Below are 15,646 nucleotides of genomic sequence, written 5' to 3'. Positions count from 1 at the left end.
TTACCTTATTTAATGTTTTAGTAACACATTAAGGGAGGTATTTATCTGACGTGAGCCCTATATTGGGCAGTACCTGTGGGGCAATGCAACATAAAATTTTACCTGAAAGTTTTGCAGAAGGAATTAATGCTCAACCAGAGATAATGGTCAACAGCATCAGTTTCTGAGAACATTTGACAAACACAAAAAAGACCTTTGAATTTCTAAGAACACTCCAAGGAAATGACGTACGTACACTGAATTTTCTCAACAATGACTTTTCTCAACAATGACTTTTCTCATTCTAATATGATTATCTGGAATTGCGTGTGTGTGAATTTAACCCGTGTTTAAAAGAGTGGATAAACAGTACATGTGCAGCTTGGTTATTTGTGAAGTTGTTCAATCCTATCAGGTGATTTTACAGGATGAAATTTTTTAAAAAGCCCTCGGGAAATAAGATTGAACCACCCTTGATGGTTTTCCTCTTAAAATAAAGCGATCCATTTAAATCAAATGCCAATGGCCAATCTAGTTGCTCATCTGCAGTCTGAGAGCACATGCAGAGGCGCCATTGCTTCTGGAAAAGTGCTTCCCATGCCGTTTCTCACTTTTACAAATGCTTCGCTATTTTCATACCCTTTCACAATTTTTAACTCGTTTCTTTTTCACAAAAATCCTATGTGTGTGTTGGAGAGGGGTACTATAATTCTCATTTTTAAGAGAAAACTTAGACTCAGAAAAGATAAATATCAGACCCAAGGTCAAAATGTGCTGAAATTTAGGTTTTTGTATTGCAAATTCAACTCTTATCCCCCTAGGCCTATTTTCTTTGGATACGGAAATGTCCCCTTCCTTCCAAAAAAGGTGCTACCACTTCAAGCTGATATAATGGTTTAAATTGCCACTGGGAAGGACAATTACTGCAAAGCAGGAAGTCTGAGAATGTGACAACCCTGACCTCAACATTAATTATGCATCAAATAAGAAGAAGTGGGTCAGTGGAAGAGCCAAAGAGATTATGTGACGCGTCACTCACTGTAATAGCAGACTTTGGGTTCTGGTAGAGACAGCCTCACTTAGAAATTATTTTTGTGGGAATTTGGTTCTCAGTTTGACCCTTCCTCCGGAAAGATGGAAGTCTGTGTGGTTTCCAGAGGCTAACCTACGATATTGTGTGTTCCACGATTCTTACGTAATTCTGGTGGAAGAAGCTCTGCGGTCCCGAGGACCTCAGGTGCTAACTCGTAATAGAAACACAAACTGGGAACAAGTTTGCTGATGATCCCTAGGTAAGGCCCATAAACTTATCTAAGGCAGAGTTTGATAAGCAGTCCTAGTTGTAATTCAGTATGCTTTTCCCTTTGAATAGAAATCAGGACAAAGGTATTTCAAGTTGGGTGGTATAAGCAAACGTTTATAAGAAGAACTGAATTACATTAGTCCTACATTTTTCCCTCACTGTGATATTTGTCTACACTGAACCAAAGAAGATATCAAGAAAAAGCAAAAACCAATGATTTCGAAGATTGGTCTCAGTTTAGCATATCCTCCTCAATATAGCAGAAGTAAACATTTTGAACCAGAGACGAAGACCAAAATAAGGGAAAAAAGATTCCCCGCTGCCCATCGTGAAAACGTGTGCTTAGTCTTTAAATTTAAGGAGAGACGTTTGATAAATTTTTTTCAACTTGCCAAGAAATGCTAAACACAGTAAACAAACCCAGTCCTCCTGCTCAAAATGTACGAAATTTCAATTCCATTTTTAGGGTACTGCACACAGCTGACATATCTGTTTGAACCGAAAAACTGTTTCTTGTAATTTCTTTTTCTTCATGTGCTTTATTCTGAGCCAATGTGTCAACTTGGTATTATAAGTGTATTTGTGTCCATACCATGTGATACATACTCCAAATGAAAAAAAATGTTGATAGATTTAATTATGTTTATTTGAACACTTGATAAAACAAAACAACAAACCTTCAAGATTAACCTTTAAGGATTCTCCAAGCTGATTGAATCTAAACCTCATAAATATTTTTCTCTAATATGAGAGTTACGTGATTTATAAGATTTTACTATTTTGAAATGTACACTTCAATATCTGATGTTTTAGGACAATTCTACCAACAGGTTGATTCTGGAAGGCTCATGCCCCACATCTAATCATACACCAGACTCTATCAATTTTTCTCTCAGTAATGACATTTTAATCTGCTCCCCCATTTCTTACTGCCATGGTTCAAGCTTCCCTTTCTCTTCTTTGGCGTGTTTCTAATGGCATTCTTCTCTGGGGCCTCTGAACCTCTAAGATTATCCCACTCCAGTCCCTCCTTCACATTGCTGCCAGGGTTATCTTTTCAAAAGACAATTATGGTCACTTAGCATCTCAGCCAAAACTTCTGTTGGATCCCTTTTGTCTTTAAAATAAGTCCAAGAATAATAAAAATAATAACGGGAGCTAATAGATCCACATAATCATCTAACAAATTTGTAGAATGTTTATTTGCCATTTAAGTGGGTATGTAGAGGAACCTTATTTTATTAATTTGTATTTCCTTGGTGACGTGATGTTGGTAATCTTTAGATGCATTTATTTGTCATTCATGTATCCTCTGTGGTGAAATATTTATTCAAATCTTCTATTTTTTTTCTGTTCACAGACATCATTTTTCATGGTACAATATGAAAAGCACTCCTTTTAAAATCTGGAAGAAGGCTGAGATGCCCACTATCACTGATTCTATTTAATAATATATTGGAAGAACTAGTCAGTACTAGGTGCATACATGGATCCTTGACTTGTGACAGAAGTACAAACAGGGAAAAGATGGACCACGTCATGAATGGCGTGAGATAATCAGTCATCCATTTGGAAAAGAAAGAATTTGGATTCCTGCCTCACAATACACACTAAAATCAACTCTAGATGGATTTAAAAATTTAATCTGAAAGGTAAAACTTTAAAACTTTTAGGAGAAAATATTGGAGGCTATCTTTATGGGTGTATGGCAGAGAAGTATTTTAGAACCAAGCACAGATGATACCTCAAAAGAAAAAGATCGTTTCGTTAATTACAGTAAAGTATAAGACTGTTCATTAAAAGATCTCTTAAAGAGAGTGATCTAATTTGACAAAAAATCTAGCTGAATCAGAAAAATAAAGGAAACAAATCCATCTCACTTGTAAATGTTGATATAAAAGTCTAATGTAAAATATTAGCAAATAGAATCTAGCAAACTATTAAGAGGCGAATGCCCACTATCACTGCTTTTATTTAAAATTTTTCATGAGGTACCAGTTAACACAATTTGAAGAGGTAAAAGAATCAGAGGTACAAAACTTGCAAGTAAAGAGGAAAAATTATAATTATCTATAGATGATGTTTCTAGATTCCATTTCTGGACAGCCTAAGTTAATCACCTAAAATTCAATTGGAAACAGTGAAGGAAATTATTAATGTGACTATCTCTTTAACATAAAAATCAGTAGTTTTCCAGAGCCCAGCCACCAAGTAAGATAATATAAAGAAAACACTGCACTTATAATATTAGCAAGAAGATAAATGCCTAATCCTAAACTTAACAGGAAATATACAAGATCTTTATAATTTTTCAAAAATTCTATTTAGGCATATAAATGAAAATTTGAATACATGAAAAGTTGCAACTTCTTCTCGAGTAAGAAGACTCATTATGGTAAAGATATAAATTTTCCCTAAATTAACTTATAAATTTAGTAGAAACACATTAATAAAACATTAATTTTGAATTATTTCTGGAACTTGTAAAGCTAATTCTAAAATCCATTAAAAAAAACAAAAAAGGAAATAGGATTTTAAAATGAAAAATAAAAAGTTATAGGGCTACACTAAATCAGCCAAATATAAGAATGTATTGTAGGGGAGCAAAATTTGCCACCCCACAATATGCCACTTTGGGATATTGATTATTTTGAATTCAAGTTAGTTGAGAAACAGCTAGTGCAAGGACACTCCAACCTGCTGTGTCTTCCTGAAAGCAGGAAATAAATCTCCCATGTGAAAGGTACCCTCTGTCCAGGAGGTAGACAGACATCCTTACCACCAGAGCTGGGAGATTTAGGGCTGAGAAAGCTATACAAACAAACCTTGTTACTTTACTAGTTTACTACGCCAAACCCAATGTCTTTGTCTTGTTGGTTCTTCACAAATTTATTATTTCTTCATCTAAAAAGTATAAAGCTGCCTGCTTTGGTCATTTCTTTGGGCCTTATATTCTTATGGGGCCCCCGTAGATAGAAAATTAAATATGATTTTCTCCTGTTAATCTGTCTCATGTCAATTTAATTTTTAGATAAGCCAAAAGAACCAAGAGGCATAGGGGGGAATTTCCCCCTCTCTTACAGTATTAATACAATATTTTTGTATTGGAATCCAGACTAGTCAGATCAATGGAACAGTTTTGAGGTCCAGAATACACACAAATACACACGCTAATTTAGAATCTGATATAACTAGACTTTCGATCAATTGCCATTGAAGGGGAAAAATCGAGATGTTTATTTCATTCTTATTCTTAAATTGAATTCCAGGTTTGTCAACAATTTAAATGTTAAGATTAAACCTGTTTTCTACCCTGCATCCCCTAAAACAAGTCTGTAAAAATACTAGAAAAATGGCCAAAGAATGTTTTTATAGTAATGGAATGGGAAAGATTTTCTTTCTAAACAAGATAAAAAACTTAAAAGCCAGTAGTTTAAAAAATAAAATAAAAATTACACAAAACTAAAACAAATTTTTTGAACAAATACCATAAAAAAAGTCAGACCAGGAAATATATTTGTGATATGAATAACAGGGGACTTTTTTTTTTTGGTGAGGAAAATTGGTCCTGAGCCAACTGCTGTTCCCAATCTTCCTCTTTTAGCCTGAGGAAGATTGTCCGTGAGCTAACATCTGTGCCAATCTTTCTCTATTTTATATGTGGGACACCACCAAAGCATGGCTTGACAAGCTGTGTGTAAGTCTGTGCCCAGGATCCAAACCCATGAACCCCAGGCTACTGAAGCAGAGCGCACAAACTTACACTATGCCATGAGGCTGGCCCTGAATAATACGGGACTTTTAAGCTTAACTTCCTTAATATGTAATAATTCCTTCAAATCAATAATGGAAAATCTAAATTTAAAATGGGCAGAAAACAGTTCATAGAGAGTAATACAGGTATCTAATAAACATGAAAGAAACTTCACTTCACTCATAATAAAAGTAAGTCTAGGAGACGCTTTTTACATCAGGTTTGCAAAACCCCCAAATTTTGATACCACACTGTTTAGACTAAGGGTGGGGGTCCACTTTTAGTGGAGCTGCAAATTAATATAAGGTTTTTCTAGGGCAATTTGGTACTGTCCAAATTTTAAATGTATCTATTTTTGACAAGAAAATTTCATTTCTAAGAATTTATCTTACAGACATATTTTCACGTGTTCCTAAGATCATGTATGTTACAATAGCTTTGCGATAACGAAAGAATGGGTATAATGTAACTGTTGACCAATGGGTAACTGGTTAAACAAATATGATGAACACAGTGGGATACTGTGAAGCTGTTAAAAGAATGAGGCAGATTCAAATATGCTGACGAAGAAAAGTTCTCCAAGAAATAGTATTAAATGGACAAAATAAGATGCAAAATAAGACAAAATATATCCTTTATATAAATAGTGATATATGCATACAAAGTTTTCTGAAAGGATGCACATGAATCTATTACTGGTGATTGAATCTACAGAAGGAGAAATTGGATCAGAGAAGAGAAAATGATTTACTTTTTATAGTATCTTTAGTACTTCCTAACTTTTTAAAGTCATATTTATGTATTACTAAATTTCCTAGACAAAAAGCTAAATATTTTGCAAGATATTATGGAAAAATAAGAAGGGAGAGGACTTGGGCATCTTGGGACTCAATCGATGACTTAATGGGCTAGGAACCTCCCTGAGATGCTCTGGGTCTATCCTTGGAACGTGGGCTGGCTGAGATGTGGGAACCACTCCTTTGGTTTGCTCATCTGTTTCTACAGGAAGACAATGTCCCACAACGTCTGCCTTCCTTTGCTCTCCAGTTTTTGCGACTTCCTGGCTGTCTGCCTGGATCTTGCCTCTCTTGTGACTTGTTTCCTGGTGCTCTTTGCTTTCCTTGCCTGCCTGGTTCTCTCCTGGGTTGTTGCCGAGCCACACAAGTCACGTGCTTTCCTGGACTCCTGACTCCTTGCCTGGTTCTTGGCCACATGTTTTCTTCCTCTTGAGTGGATTACAGTGGAATGTTTGCTAAAGCTTTCTTTTTTGCTTTCACTTTGGCTTTCTCACTCTCATAGGTCCCTCGTCTTCTTCCTGGGAATTTGCATTCCTTCCAGGGTTGAGCACAGATGGAATTGAATAATAAAAGGAAGTTTTTTGTAAAGAAAGCCAAAGCAGGAAAAGAAAGAGACGTTTAGGATGTAATAGAAGGGACTTGTGAAAGTGGAGGCAGAGGGAGTCTGTCTTCAGAGTGTAAAAAGTCTGATTGTCTTCCTTGACCTCAGGACCAATTGGTTAGAGTGACTTTCTTCCTTCCCCCTGCACCTTGCTGAAGGTATAGAAAGTATGCTAGAGCTCCAGGGATGTGGGTAGGACAGAGTTGTGTGGGAAAGAATGATTAAAAACGTGGAAAGAAGAGAAAAGGGGTGGGGTCTGTGGTGGGAGGTGGGAAGAGGAAGGCAGAACAAAGACTTCCTGGTGAAGAGAGGCTTCTGAAGAAGGATAAGCTAAGGTTGACCCACTGACACTACAGAATTGAGAAAGAAAGGCTTCTTCTCCAGGAGGGAGAAGACACATGGATGCTGTCTTTTGCTTGGATTATTTTAGGGGCTTAAACTGGATATCAGGGGAACCCTCCTGGATGCTCTCGTGGATTCTTCATGTTGGGCTGCGATGGATCATGTCACCCTGTTCTTCGAACATTAAGGTTATAGTAAAGGGTTGCAGATTCTTGGCCACATCTTTTCCCATGATGATTGATGATAACAGTAAAGAATGAGTATTATTCTTGAAAATGTTGAACTTTACCTCATTACACTGCTCCTGGAAAGCAGTGACAGTTAAGAAATCTCCCTATCCCTTATGACACCAAAAACACAAGCACAAAAGGTATAAATACATAAACTGGACTGTCACATTTAAAGCTTCTGTATCAAGCAACACAGTCCAGAGAGTGAAAAGGCAACCTATAGAATATGTGAAAACATTTTCAAATCAAATATCTGACATGCAGTTAATATCCAGAATATACAAAGTTAAAAATATAAAAAATAACAACAGGGCCAGCCCCTGTGACCTTGTGGTTAAGTTCAGCATGTCTGCTTCGGTGACCTGGGTTTGGCTCCCAGGTGTGGAACTTGTCAGTGGCCATGCTTTGGCAGCTCCCATACAAAACAGAGGAAGATTGACAACAGATGTTAGCTCAGGGCTAATCTTCCTCAGCAAAAGAAAAAAAATAAAAAACAAATAACCCAATTAAAGAATGGACTAAGGACTTGAGTGCACATTTCTCCAAAAAAGATGTACAAATGCCAACAAGCACAAGAAAAGATGCTCAACATCACTAATCATTAAGGAAATGAAAATCAAAACCAAAATGAGATACCACCTCACACCTATTAGGATGGCTACTATCAAAAAAACAAAAATAACAAGTATCGGTGAGGATGTGGAGAAATTGTAACTGACAAAGTCTCTCTTCTTAACTAAGAAGTCTGAATCCTCTACCCAAGTAGGCAGCAACCTGTGAGCTTCTGCGTTTGTCTTTAACAAAAATCCTGTTAAATCAATTTAGCCAGACTCTCCCACCCTCAACATCAGATCACCCTCAGTATCTGATCAAATTTCTCATCCTCAGTGATCCCCCAGGTGATATCTGATCACCACGGCCTGCTTTCAGCAAGAATCCTGTCAAGTCAGTTCAGCCAGAATCTCTCTTTCCCCTGATGTTTCCTCTTAGTAATTTTCCATTCACTGGTCCCCACCCTTCTTCTTGATTATAAATCTCCACTCATCCGTGCTGTATTCGGAATTGAGCCCAGTTCTATACAGAGCACACTTCCCCTATTGCAATAGTTCCCAAATAAAATCTGTCTTTTCCTCTTTAACTAGTATCAGGGTCTGGTTTTCTTTTAACAGAACCCTTGTGTACTCTTGGTGGGAATGTAAAATGGTGCAGCCTCTGTGGGAAACAGTACGGCAGCTCCTCCAAAAGTCAAAAATAGAACTACCATATGATCTAGGAATTTCACTTTTGGTTATACATCCCAAAGAATTGAAAGCAGAGTCTAGAAGAGAGATTCGTATATCCATGTTCATAGCAGCATTATTCACCATAGCCAAAAGGTGGAGGCAACCCAAGTGTCCATCATCGGATGAATGAATGCACAAAATGTGGTATATACATACCATGGAATACTATTCAGTCTTAAATAGTAAGAAAATTCTGACCATGCTACAACATGGATGAATCTTGAGGGCATTATGCTAAGTGAAATAAGCAAGCTACAAAAAATATACTGTATTATTTCACTTAAATAAAATGACTTGAGTAGTCAAATTCATAGAGGCAGAAAATAGAATGATGGTTGCCAGGGGTTTGGGGGAGGATGCATTGAGAGTTGTTGTTTATTGGGTGTAAATTTCAGTTCTGCCAGATGGAAAGAGTTCAGGAGATTGGCTGCACAATGATGTAAATGTACTTAACATTACTGAACTGTACGTATAAAAATGGTTAACATGGTAAATTTTACGTTGTGAGTATTTTACCACAATGAAAATTTTTTCCCAGTTTTATTGAGAAATAATGGTCATACTGTATAAGTTTATGGCGTACAGCACGATAGTTTGATTTACATATATTGTGAAATGATCACCACAATAGGATTACTTAACATGCAACATCTCATATAGATTCAATTAAAAGAAAAGAAAAAAAAATTCTCCTCATGATGAGAATCTTAGGATCTACTCTCTTAACAACTTTCTGTATCTCACACAGTAGTGTTAGCTGTGGCCATCATGTTCTACATTACATCTGTAGTACTCATTTATCTTATAACTGGAGGTTTGTTAAGAAGGTAAATTTTATGTTGCGTATATTTTACCACAATGAAAAACTTTTAAAAACAGAAAGGAAAAGAGAAAGAAATGCCCCTGTCCTTTTGTGTTCCTGGGGTTATTGCAAAGACCCTCCCTTCCCCGTGCAACTTAGATATGCTAAGGGATGACCCCTTGTTTACTTGTGACAAGGCCAGACCAGATCTTCCAAATTCCCATTCTTTGCCTCATAAATGCTTAGCTGAAGTGTTTATCCCCACTGATTAATCTGGACAAAATACTGGTCAACTTGACCAAACTTTAGTCAGGCTTCTCCCCTCTCCATAGGCCCCTGGACCTTGACTCGCCCTTGAACTTCAACAAGCACTGGACCATGGAGCAGTCTCTCATTAACAAACCCTTCCGAAAATCAGCTGACCACAAAGAAAGACATTTCCTGCCCCACTCTCCAGTCATGCCACCTGCTTATTCCCCTTCCCACACCCAGTCCCTTCTAGCCTGCCTTACTCCTCCTTAGAAAAGAAAAACACTTCCTGCCTGACCTTTGAGAAGCTTGTAGATCCTAAGGATGGAGCGCTCATTCTTCTGATTGCAATAGTCCCCCAACCTCCCCACACCCCTTGCAATAGCCTTTCAAATTGTCTCTCCTTACCTAAGTCCGGATTTGTTTTTGTCACTTGCAAAGTATGAGAATAACGTGTCCTGTTTAACGTATGAAATATATTGACAAGACACTTAATGTATGAATTATTTATATTTCATAGGTAACACACATGTAATTGAATATGTGAGTCTAATTGTGTAGTATGTGTGTATGCATATTTAGGTATGCTGGCTAAACTTCACTATAATGCTGTCCTAAGTTATTATAATTTTTCTTTATAAGTATATTATTTGGAAAACTGTCATTACTCTGTTTACAGGCCTTCTGGTACCACTCTTAAATTGGCAGTTTAGTTCAGGAAAATATTAAATTGTGGACACTTAAACACCTGTATAGAGGACAAAAAGTTATGCTCAGCTGGTTTGGTTTCCAATTTGAGATTTTAGCCTAGTCCATTCTAAAGTGCTACTTCTTTGCTTTGACTTTGCGAAATTCTGAATTGAGAGTAAAAACAAGTGTTCTTTGTAGTAAAATTTAACACTTTTAACTATAACCAGTACATCTTAGAAGTGTTCTGATTTTAAATTCACAGTGTTTTCAAATTATTTCCTTTTGATTTTTAAATTGCAGTTGTGTGTCAGGATTCCACATAGGGAACTCATGATAAATCAGCAACCATGATAATTAACAGAGCCGAATGTCTGACCACGACACTACCACTAGTCTAGCTTAAGGGGACACTAACATAGCAGCAGACTTTCAAGGTCAAATCTACATATTTTCTTCTCTTGATGTAAAGACTGTCCCATTCTGGATTTTTTCTTTCTTTTGCCTTTTTTCAAACATCTTTCTACTTTTAACTGGTAATTTTTGAGGAAGAGATGATACTCTGCTATCATTAAGTTTGATATTTAGAAAAATAGAAGGTTTGTGTTTTATATGGTCTTTTATCATTTATATTAAAATTTCCATACATTCACTCCCTCACTTATTGAGCTTTATGTGGTAGGTAATAAAGAAGATAAGATGGTTTACACAGAAATACCTGCTACATCAATGCTGCACTGATCTCTTCGCGGGTCCTCTCCAGTCCTATCTCAGCTGAATGTGGCAGCTCTACAGCCATCCACCCTCATTGCCCAGTCCTTTGACTAACTTGGCCTGTTTATGAATTTTCTGGAGCTTTTATGCTCTTATGGGAGATGCACATGAATCTCAGGGGTGTAGGACGTTTTTTATTCTTTTCATTTTCTTCTGTACCTAGATCCCAAGTCACCTAAACTCATTTATGTGATAAGTTGACTGTATGCAGAAAGAGCTGATGGTACTTTCTGGAAAATCAGCATACACCTTTTCTCTGCTGTGGACTGGGAAGGTTTTTGGCCAAAAGATAGCTAGTGACCCTTGACAGTATCAGATCTAATCTCCTCACTCCACAGCTAAGGAAATTAGGCCATGAGAAATTTAGCACTTTTCTGGTATTTCATGCTGTTTGAGTGACAAAGCAAGGCCCCAGACCCCTCAGAAGCAGCCACACACCCAACCAATTGCATTGCCTCTGGTTTGAGTCAGATAAAAGTCAGATACCTTGCATGAAAATTAAACCATCAATCTTCCAATTTTCCACACGTGACAGAGTGGAGAGATTGAATTTTAGACCAAAATAGCCAGATATTTGGACTCTCTTGATAGTCACACTCTCTGAGACTGTCATAAGTTGGTGGCATTTAGGCAGGTGGTACCTAAGTACAAATAGATGTGGACTATAAAACCTTTTACCCAACCCAGATCTTTCTATTCTCTACTGAACGTTTTCTTCTTCATAGCTTGAGCCATTTGGTTACAGTTTCTGAACTTAAAATAAAGCATCCTGATTGGCTGTCATCACTTTAGTCACTGCATGATGTCAGGAAGATGGAACACACCAAGGAGAAACACTATGGAGGGCAAAATTACGCAGAACCAATTTTCAAAATTATGGAGCAGAACTATCACGAATGGTAGCGTTGAAAACTACACTTGTGCAGGCATGCTTTTCAGAGGAACACCACATTTAGACAATTAAATGAAAAACATAAACTTTTCTTTTGATAATGAAAGTTGAATGATCAAAGAGGAAGCTGGGAGAAAGCGTGGCTGTGGAAAGCAAGACAGCATGAGGGGAGGGGGCTGCGTGGCTATCACCTCTTCAGCTCTGGGGTTGGTTGGGGGTGGGACTACCTGAGCATCTTGGGATTTTGGTTGCCCTTTCTGTAAAATAAAGCAAAAGCATGGCATGCTCTTTAGGATATTTCCAACTGAAAGATCCATAAAATTAGGTTCCAAAGTTGTGTTTAATTGTTAAAACTATAATCTGAAGTTTTTTCCCCTAAGTTTGTCCGTGGTCTGAAAAAGGTGTAGTAACTATATATTCATATTCTCAAACAATCCTTTAACTCCGAGAAAAATCCAGCAGAAAATTCCAAGAAATGTCATCCTTAGGTAAGAGTTACCTTAAATATCACAGATAGAGTTCAGAAGCCTTATTTCAGGCCAGCGCTGGGGCTCGTGAAATCTGTCTGTTTGTTCATTTTCTCCAGGAGACCCTTTCTGTTCTTGCATCTAACTCAGTGTGTTGTGATAAATAATGCAGTGCCTTCCCAACAGTTGCCTTAGCCATACGAGGGGTACATTTTAAAAAGAGAACAAGCAGACACAGAAATGGAAATTAACCCCAGGCCTGCCAGCCTCCGTCAGGAATAATGGCGTCACATAATTCCAGGGTTAAATGAGAAGTAGGTGCCTTTTTACTGAGTTTGGCTCTTTGTCCTTGCTTTAGTGTGTCATTGTAGCAACTGTCATGTAAGGTTAATGACAGCCCCTCATTACCCTTGTCAAATATGTAATAATGTGGCCCAACAACGGGTCTGAATGGCTTCTGCTTGTCAGACCCCTATGTTTTGCCTAGCAGATGGTCACTGTGTTTGGAGGGGCCCTCGCTCAGATCCATCACACTGATATCCTGAACACGTGTGTGTGCGGGAAGCATTTTCCCCTGATGGGACAGTGTGTGGCTAGAATACTAATTGAGCACAGCAAGACGACTGCAGACTTCATCCTCGCTCCTCCCCCAGATCCCTCTTCGTTTTCTCTTCGGCTCTGGGGAAAGGGGGAAGACAGGACCTTTCTCGCCTCTCTCCTTCTATTATTTCCGGCGACACACAACACTTTTCAGCTGTGATATGCACCCGTTTTCAAACCCTTTATTTGGATCACTTAGGATGCAGCACCCATGAAATTTAGACACGTTCTATTCTCGGAGACGCGGAAACAAAGAGGGGAAAAAGCCTCAGTGAGGAAAGTGGCAGGGGGCAGGGCTTACTGAAAAAGAGCTACAGTCCAGGTGGCAGGAGACTAGAATTCTAGCCTGTGACCTTGAGCAAAGTCACTCCTCCCGCCTCTGTTGACTCCCCCAGGAAGGTGGCCTGGCTGCAGAAGGTGAGAGAGACACATGAGGACAGATACAAGAAGGATTCTCTGTCCTGCCCCAGGGCTTCTCCAACGGGCCCTTGCTTTTCTCATCCTCAGTGGTTTTTTTACATGATGTTACCTCCTTTCTCGAAATTGAACAGTGGCTCCCAATTGCTTAAAAAATCAACTTAAACTCTAAATCACTGCTGCAGAATTAGTTCCGAGGCAAGCCACTCTTTTCCCCTTACTAATCTGTTCCCACGATTTTTCAGGCTGCACAGACCTCTTCAGACACAAATCTGTCTGTTTTTTATGCACCAGTTTTCTTGGTTTCAAGTCTTTGCTCATGCCTAACCTCCCACATGAAACCCTGATGCTCCCTTGAATCAGCCCCTATTCTTCAAAAACCTTACATAAAGACTTCCCCTAGCCCTGTATAGCTCTGGTAACTCCTGCGACTTTAAATATTCCTAATAAGTAAGGAATTACTTTGCTTGTTAATGTATATTCAGAAGTTTAGAACTATGAGCGAACTTAGCAATCATTCTGTGCAACCACTTCATTTTGGAGATGAAGTAGTCAAGTCTGCATTGGTCAAGACCAAGTTCAAGGAGCTAATATGGTAGCACGACCAGCAGCAAGTTCTTTTGATGCTGAGTTTAGTTTTACTTTACACTCCAGCAGATCACCCACTCGCTGCATTTCACTGTTTAAGAGCTTGTTGTTATCATTGGTTCTTTCCCCCATCCCCTGTTCTCTCCCACAATGGAGGGCAAACTCCTTGTGGGCAGAAGCAGCATGTCTTCCTTTGCAGGCCCTGACAGAGCCTGAACAGCTCTCTGGGCACAGGAAACGGACATCTCATGGAGCATATATGGCTACAGGTCACAGTGTTCATGCCAATCCCTTTTGTAATCTCTATGACATTTAACACTTTGCCAAATTATCTGTTGGCACTAATCTCTTGGTACTAACCTAACAAGTGACATTTTCTTTTGTATCTTTTGTGTGAGCCATCCCTGAGGCCGACGAGTCACTGTGAAGCAATTGTCATGAGCAAAATGTCGTGTTAGGTCTCATGGGGCAGAAAAGCCTGTAGCCTAGGACAGGGAGGTGTTGACTGTGCTGTGTTCCATTGACGATAGAGAAAACCTGCTTCTATGCAAACCTTCCAAGGATCTGAGAAGTGAGGCCGAAATAAACCAGAGGGAATTGCATCCAGTCTTTCCAGGATGGAAAAGGAAATAAATCCTCAGGCCTTTCTAACTCGGTCTCCCAGGAGGAAGATTCTATTTCAAATGATTTTAGATTTGGCATTTGCTGAGTGTTTCTTTCTTCTTTTATCAACTATACGGAAATTTCAGCATAAATGTTAAATAACTTCACTTCTTAAATCAGATCTAGATGACCATAAAATGCTTCTGTTCTCTTTGACTCCAGATACTGCTTCCTCAAAAGTCTTTCCCATAGTGTTTCATTTAGTTGCATTCTTGCTAAAAATCATGCAGCACATATGCACTCCCTCCATAGCTTTCCTAAGCCATAGGGATGATCTCCTTTGAATATTAGCAAAGTTATACATTCTAATTGTCATTTAGCAATCATTCTTTGCTCTCTCAACAAACATTTACTGATCTCCCAATATTTCAAGTATCATTCTAAAATATAGAAAGATAAGGCAAAAGCCTTGGTCCGTACACACTCACTATCCAGTGGTAGAAGAGGTGCGTATGCAGATAAACTTGATCATTCAAATAGATGCTCCTCTTATTCTGTACGTCCTCTGGTCTGAGCCAATCCCCTCTCCCTTCTCATCCCCACAATTCACCACCTGCCTTCAGGAGTTCTTGTCCACATTCAGCAATCTTCCGCATATTCCCAAACTTTTCTCTGAATGCTGCCTCTGCCTCCTGAGTCCTTCATCGGTGCCCAGCTGGTCCATAAAGACATGGTTTTCTTATGAGAAGTTCGTTGCTTATTTCTCTCTTTTATTTCTCTTCACAGTAACTTAGGGCTGAGGTTTGGAGTCTGTGTCCTCCTCTATCCCCACTACCAATTCTGGTCATTATTTCTGCTCCACCTTATAAAAAAATCCAACTTTATTCCTACTCCTTTAAGCCTTACACCATCTGGTAAAACCACCTGTCTCTCCTCAGTGTGTGGTCTGCCAATAATCTCTTGGTAACCAACTCTTTGTTTATCACGAGTTCTGGATCACACGGATAGCCACAGAGACGGCCTCTCCCATGGACTGATCTCTCAGTTTCTTAACCACTTATGTTTAGTGACTTTCCATCTCAGCTATTTTCTCCCATAGTCACATTGCCATAATCAGGAACTGTCCTACATTTAAAATAACAAAACAAAATGGCCTATTTTCTTCCATCATCCTCCTCCTAATTCACATGTTGAAATATACACTGGCAACATCGGTCCATAGATTTCTATGATTTCTCTTGCTTCCCCTTTTCTCCTGGCTCTATTTGCCTTCTTATC

This window comes from Equus przewalskii, chromosome 8 (genome assembly GCF_037783145.1).
Source record: "Equus przewalskii isolate Varuska chromosome 8, EquPr2, whole genome shotgun sequence".
NCBI classification, from domain to species: Eukaryota; Metazoa; Chordata; class Mammalia; order Perissodactyla; family Equidae; genus Equus; species Equus przewalskii.
Note: the sequence above shows the minus strand (reverse complement) of the source record.